Source organism: Lissotriton helveticus, chromosome 1_1, assembly GCF_964261635.1.
Source record: "Lissotriton helveticus chromosome 1_1, aLisHel1.1, whole genome shotgun sequence".
In the NCBI taxonomy this organism is placed as follows: Eukaryota; Metazoa; Chordata; class Amphibia; order Caudata; family Salamandridae; genus Lissotriton; species Lissotriton helveticus.
In genome coordinates this window covers 153158902-153164901 of record NC_136057.1, presented here as the reverse complement: position 1 = coordinate 153164901, position 6000 = coordinate 153158902, and positions in this window count along the sequence as shown.

Sequence of the window (6000 nt, the reverse complement as noted above, 5' to 3'; positions counted from 1 at the left end):
TTGATTACAGTGGCATGGAGAGCACGGGACCCACGTCTGGGCATACCCATATTGACTGGGGGTGAATGTATGATTTATTCAGCATTCCGTCCATCATTTGTTTGCGTAGCACTTTTCACCCTAAGTGAGATGGGTATGCCCAGACATGGGTCCCTTGCTCACTGTGCCACTGGATTCAAGCTAGCCTGGCTGATGCCCTCAAGACAGAACTGGGCATTGTATAGATAGCCTCATCAATTTCTATCAAGCCAACACTATATTGGGGCATGCTATGAACAAACAAGAACCTGACCTGCAACAAAAAAGCTCTGGTAGACATCCTTGAAAGCAAAGGGCTGAACAAACTCTCCTGGTTGCACCATGTTGCCACAACTTTAAAACATTTCCGATGCCCAGACCTTTAGACCAATCTAAGCACAACCAGAAACCGGTCCCAAGATGCTTGCTTCTGGTCCAGGGAGGCTCTGGCTTAGCAGTTCGGTCTGGACTGTTCCCATGAGGCACAGGGTCATGACTGATTTGCATATGGCTGGGTCTAAACTGGGGTGGCATGGTGAGCAAAAGAACGATGGATTTAACCCAGATCTATTGACTGGGGTGAATGTATGATTTATTCAGCATTCCGTCCATCATTTGTTTGCGTAGCATGTTTGCCAATATGAAATAAAGTTTTTTTTTAAGTATCCAATTAAAACTAAAACGGCCCAATTAAAAAACAAAGCCTGGGATTTGCTGGAGCTTGTGACCAGAGAGAATGATACAACAAACTTCTGGAATTGGAGCAGATGGAGGGGCGACGGCCCCCCCAAAAAACGTGAAATCAGAGATTTATTGCATTGAATAGACAAATCATTTTACTTTTCTGTATGAATGTGACCATAAACCAAACATGAAAACAAAAAAGGAAAGTGGCATAAACGACACACTTCAACCAGCCTCTACAGTTGCACTCCTGCGGACCAGTGTTATATGTGAAGATGTCACCAATGCATAAATCCTCTTTGCTACGCCAGACCTTTGTCTCAAATGCCCAAAATTCACAGAGGATGAAGTTCGAATAGTGATCTTAAGTCAGAAGCTGAGGTAAGCACTCGGGCAGGTTAAGTCCCAACAGATGTCTTTGGAAATAATCTATCCACCTAGGTTCTCACCCTGATGAGCGGATTCAAAACCATCTGGAGTCATTAGGAAGTACCATCCTCTTGGAAAAAAGGCAATTATAATTCTCATCTACAAAAAAAGGAAGCCGCAAAGACCCTGCCAAATACTAGCCAATTTCTCTTTTTGACACTGCAGGGAAAATCTACAGGATATACTTGTTAAACCATCTTCAGGATTGGGTGGAAAAGGATTTCGCCCAATTTTCAAGCTGGTTTCTGAAAGACTAAAATATACAGCGATCAAGAAGTTCCCACTATTTATAGCCTTCATCGATTTATCAACAGCATTTACCTCAGTGGACAGGCATCGCCTGTGGACCGCTTTAGCACAGTACGCCCCTAGAAAACTAACATCCACCCTACAAAGCCTGTACCAGAGTGCACCCCAGAGATAGATATCCAACAAGGAGTGTGACAGAGCTGTGTGCTTGCACCCCAGCTCTTCAACCTCTCCATAAATGGCATTGGCAAAACACTACAGGTTTTGGACCTAGATGGCCCCGGATAGGGAAAATTTAAATCTCTCTACTACATTTTGCTGATGATGCAGTAATCGTGTCCCAGAGAGAACAATCAATACACTAGCTCTTTCATGATTTCAATAAATATTGCTCCAACAAAAAACTGAATATCAACACCAACAAAAAATAAAATTATGATCCAAAGACCACCAAGGAAATTAAAATCAACCTTCAAGATTGATGGCGCAAAAATGGAGTGAAACATTTAGATTGCTTTGGCATCAGGTTTGATGACAAACAGTTGTGGTATGCCCAAATGTCCAAAAGGTGCATGGAGCCAAAGCACTGTTGCAATCATATGATTTGCAAGTAAATTTGGCTGAAGCTCTCTCAAGCAAATTTAGGTGAAACTCTCTCAAGCAAGTCAAAGCAATGTTGGCTGGCTGTTACAAAGCTGAGATATGGGGCTTCAAGATATATAGACCATGCAAGTGGTGGAGAATATTTTTGCATGCTGGATGCTACATCTTGGACCCAGCACACCGATGGTGGCCTTCAAGACAGAATTGGGCATTGTATACATAGCTCCATCAATTTCTATCACGCCAGCACTATATTGGGCCAGGCTATAAACAAACAAGAACCTGACCCGCTACAAAAAAGCCCTTGTAGACATCCTTGAAAGCAAAGGGCTGAACAAACTCTCCTGGTTGAACCATGTTGCCACAACTTTAAAACATTTCAGATGCCTAGACTTTTAGATCAATCCAAGCACAATGACAGCATCAAGAACCTTGCAAACACAAGGCGATGATGGACGCTCAACCCCAGTCACAGATCTGCGTTGGATCCATCATCGTTCTTTATTTCATTTTGTCACCCCAGTTCAGACTCAGCCATATGCAAATCAGTCTTGACATCAAGAACCTTCACATGGATTACAAAAGTGCCCCGAAGGCCCGGTTGTTGGGGGAGCACCAACAACAATCACATCTGGCCATCAAACCCTCAGTTTCGTAAAAACCTTATCTAAGTATCTTAGTTCCTGAGGCAAAACGAGCCCTGTATCTGAAATTTAGGCTTGGAATTTTACTCGTGGTGTCATACACCAAACACTGGCAAATAGCACAACCAGTACTGGCAATTGTACATGCAAGCCGAGTGGTCAGGAGACAGTGACACACTGTATGCTTTTTTATACACACACACATTTTGGGGTTCCGAAGGCAGATCTTCTGACCACTATTCATAAATTATAATGAAAGAAGGTGTCTCTTGCTATGCCTCAGGACAGATTCAGAGCTCTGAAGGTGTCTCTTTACATCTTCCAGGTAACGGAAATTAACGAGAAGTGCAGTGCTTAATTTGTAAAAAAAATGAAGTAGAGGTGCTCAAATGTTTGTCAAAGGCTCCACCCACTTCCCTCTGCTCCACCCACTTCCTCTGGGCCACTGGAATTTTGTGTCAAGGAAGGGCCCAAATATGTGGCAGGGTTGAGTAAATTGTGCAGGAAAAAAGGCAAATTATTCAGCATAATGAGGGACATTTTATGATACTTCATTATTTTGTCCGTTTTACACTTGTTAACACTTCCTGGGCATTGACTGCAACTTATTAGTACCAGTTTAACACAAAAATATAGCAATAAGCAAAAGAAAGGTAACCAGTCAACCTTTGCCAGCGCCTTCAACTGCTCAGGAACATGAGTTGCTTGCGTGTTTAATATCTTTTGAACCAATTGAGCTAGGAAATTTTTTTTGTTGAAAAGGGTAAATTATGAATCAGAGAATGCATTACATGGCAAAAGCAGCAAATCTATACTTATGTGAAAAACGCTGCTGCCGCACAATTGCATAATTCCAGTGGCCCTGCCTGCAGGTAGGTTATCATGTACTAAACAGTGCTGTACTTGGAAGGCTTTCCAAAGTCAACTTGGGAAACTGTTATTATATCTCAATTTGAACCACAGCATAACTTTTGGAAGGTGCCTCAAAGACGCTCTTGTCCATGATGAATACAGAAAACAATATAAGGAGCTAAATATTAGCAAGATGTCTATATCCATTATTGCTGACTTTGTTACACTTCTTAAACCAACATCAGAACGGTTTTAATCACTCACTGAGCCTGAGACACCGCTTCTGGGTTTTTGAAGGAACTATGCAAATACATCTGCACTGGGAGGCCCTGGCCGAGTCAGTAGACCAACAGAAAGAATTTGACCCTCTGAGTTTGCCATATATGCTTGGTGAGGAGATATGTCACAGGGTCCTCCTATTTAATGCTGTACCATCAGCAAGAGTTCAGACAGGTAAAATAATATCATCTTTGCAGTGTCCCTTGCCACTACACAGGTATGCCAGCTATCAACCATGTCTGTCAACTCTTGTCTGGAACCCCGCCAACATGCTGAGAAACAAAGGGGCAGTAAAAGGGTTACAATACTCAGAGGGTCACCTGTTTTATTTTAGGAGACAAGTGCGAGCAGGCTATGGTATCAATGTTTGACTCTCTTCGTGGAACAGTCATGCCTCTTTGTCTATTGGAATAAATGAGAAACTATGCATTTTCCCAATCCACCCAGATGATGATGGAAGACAGTGCTGACCGGCAAGGGGAACAATTATATTTACATCAGGGTAGGTGTGCTTAGGAAGGTTTTCAGGATTGATTACCAGTGACTAATTCAGTAGATCTCACTTTAGTCTGAAAGAACTGAGCAAATTCTTCAGCTTTTCTGGGTGGGTCATAAAATCTAACTAAAATGGATATCAATTAATTAATCAGGGTTCTTATAGATCGTGACTAATCACCCTTGAGGGTCTGGAGGATGGGGGTATTACAGTTCAGTCGAAGAGCCAAGTCTTGAGGTCCTTCTTGAATTGAGCCAGTGACGCTGATTGCCTGAGGTGCAGAGGTAGGGTATTTCAAGTCTTCACAGCGGGGCAGAAGAATCTTCCTCTAGCCGAGTTCTAGCAGATCAGCGGGATAGTGGCCAGGTGGTGGTTGAGGTATTCGGGTCTGGGGTTGTGGAGGGCTTTTTAGGCATTCATGAGGAGCTTGAAGGTAATTCTTTTGTTTATCAAGAGCCAGTGGAGGTCTCTTAGGTGACCGGAGATGTGGCTTGGGTGGGGGATGTCCAGGATGAATCTGGCCGAGGCGTTCTGGATGAGCAACAATCAATTTATTTTGAAGATTTTCGGTCATGCCGGCACAAAGTATGTTGCCATAGTCAAGCTTGCAGCTGACGAGAACCTGGGTGACCATTATCCAGTACTCGGTGGGGATCCATTTGAAGATCTTTCTGAGCAGGCGCAGTATGTGGAAGCAGGAGGACGATACAGTATTAATTTGGCGGTTCATAGACAGCGAGGAGTTGAGGATGGTGCGGAGGTTGCGTGGTTCCATAAATTCCAAAATACCTTATACAGGCATCAATAGAAGACAGGGGGTGAAATACATTCTCCTGATTAATTATTTTTTTTATCTCCCACTTTCCTCTTCTAAAATGTTGGCACATATGTAAGTTATACATGGAAGTCATTCATCGCTGAATTCTGAAGTTTCACATGCATGCTGCTGGGGAGCAGGTTCTAGCCTCAGAGTGGGCTCAACATCCTGAGATTCTGGGCAAATCACTTAATCTCCCTGTGCCTACCAACCTGTGTAATGTAATGCTATGGCAGTCGGAGGCACTGATTATGGTTCTTAATCTTTACTACTCAAAATCAAAGCAGCCAATAAAAAAAGAGTAAACATGAAGTACATTACATTTCACACGAGTCTTTGAACCACGCCTCTATCAGACCACCAATCAACAGTGTACAAAATAGAGAGGCACCATCTTTCTGCCTCTTTCTTTGCAGCTCTGCAGTCAAGATAAGTGCCTCTCTATTTTGCATATCTGTAAGTGAGAAACATTCTGTATATATTATACCGCATTACTGTACTGCTTTATTGTGCTGATTGATTCATTAATCTCTCCGGCGAGTCCGATGACTTGCTGCAATGCTGCCAAGGTTGATATATTTCTTTTCCCCGATCAGCGCTCCTTGCACGATTGTCCCTACAGACCTTGTCGCGGTCTATTTCCCTTCGTGTTAGGTACCGGAGTGTGTTGCGCCCTCTCGTTTTCTTTCCTTCTTGTTTATTTCTTACATTTTCACTTTTGTCCTTGTAGTTGTTTTCCCAGCTGCAAGTATTTTTTCGCATACTTGCACCATAAAACATTACCCCACTCACCTGCTGCTTTAGCGGGACTCTTAGATTCCCTACCTAACTCTTCAGCGCCATCTTAGGGGTAGGAAGGGACATTTGCGGGTGCCATTTTGAGGAGCGTTCTAGTGGCGAGGCGGCCACGATCGTCAGCTACTTAAGGC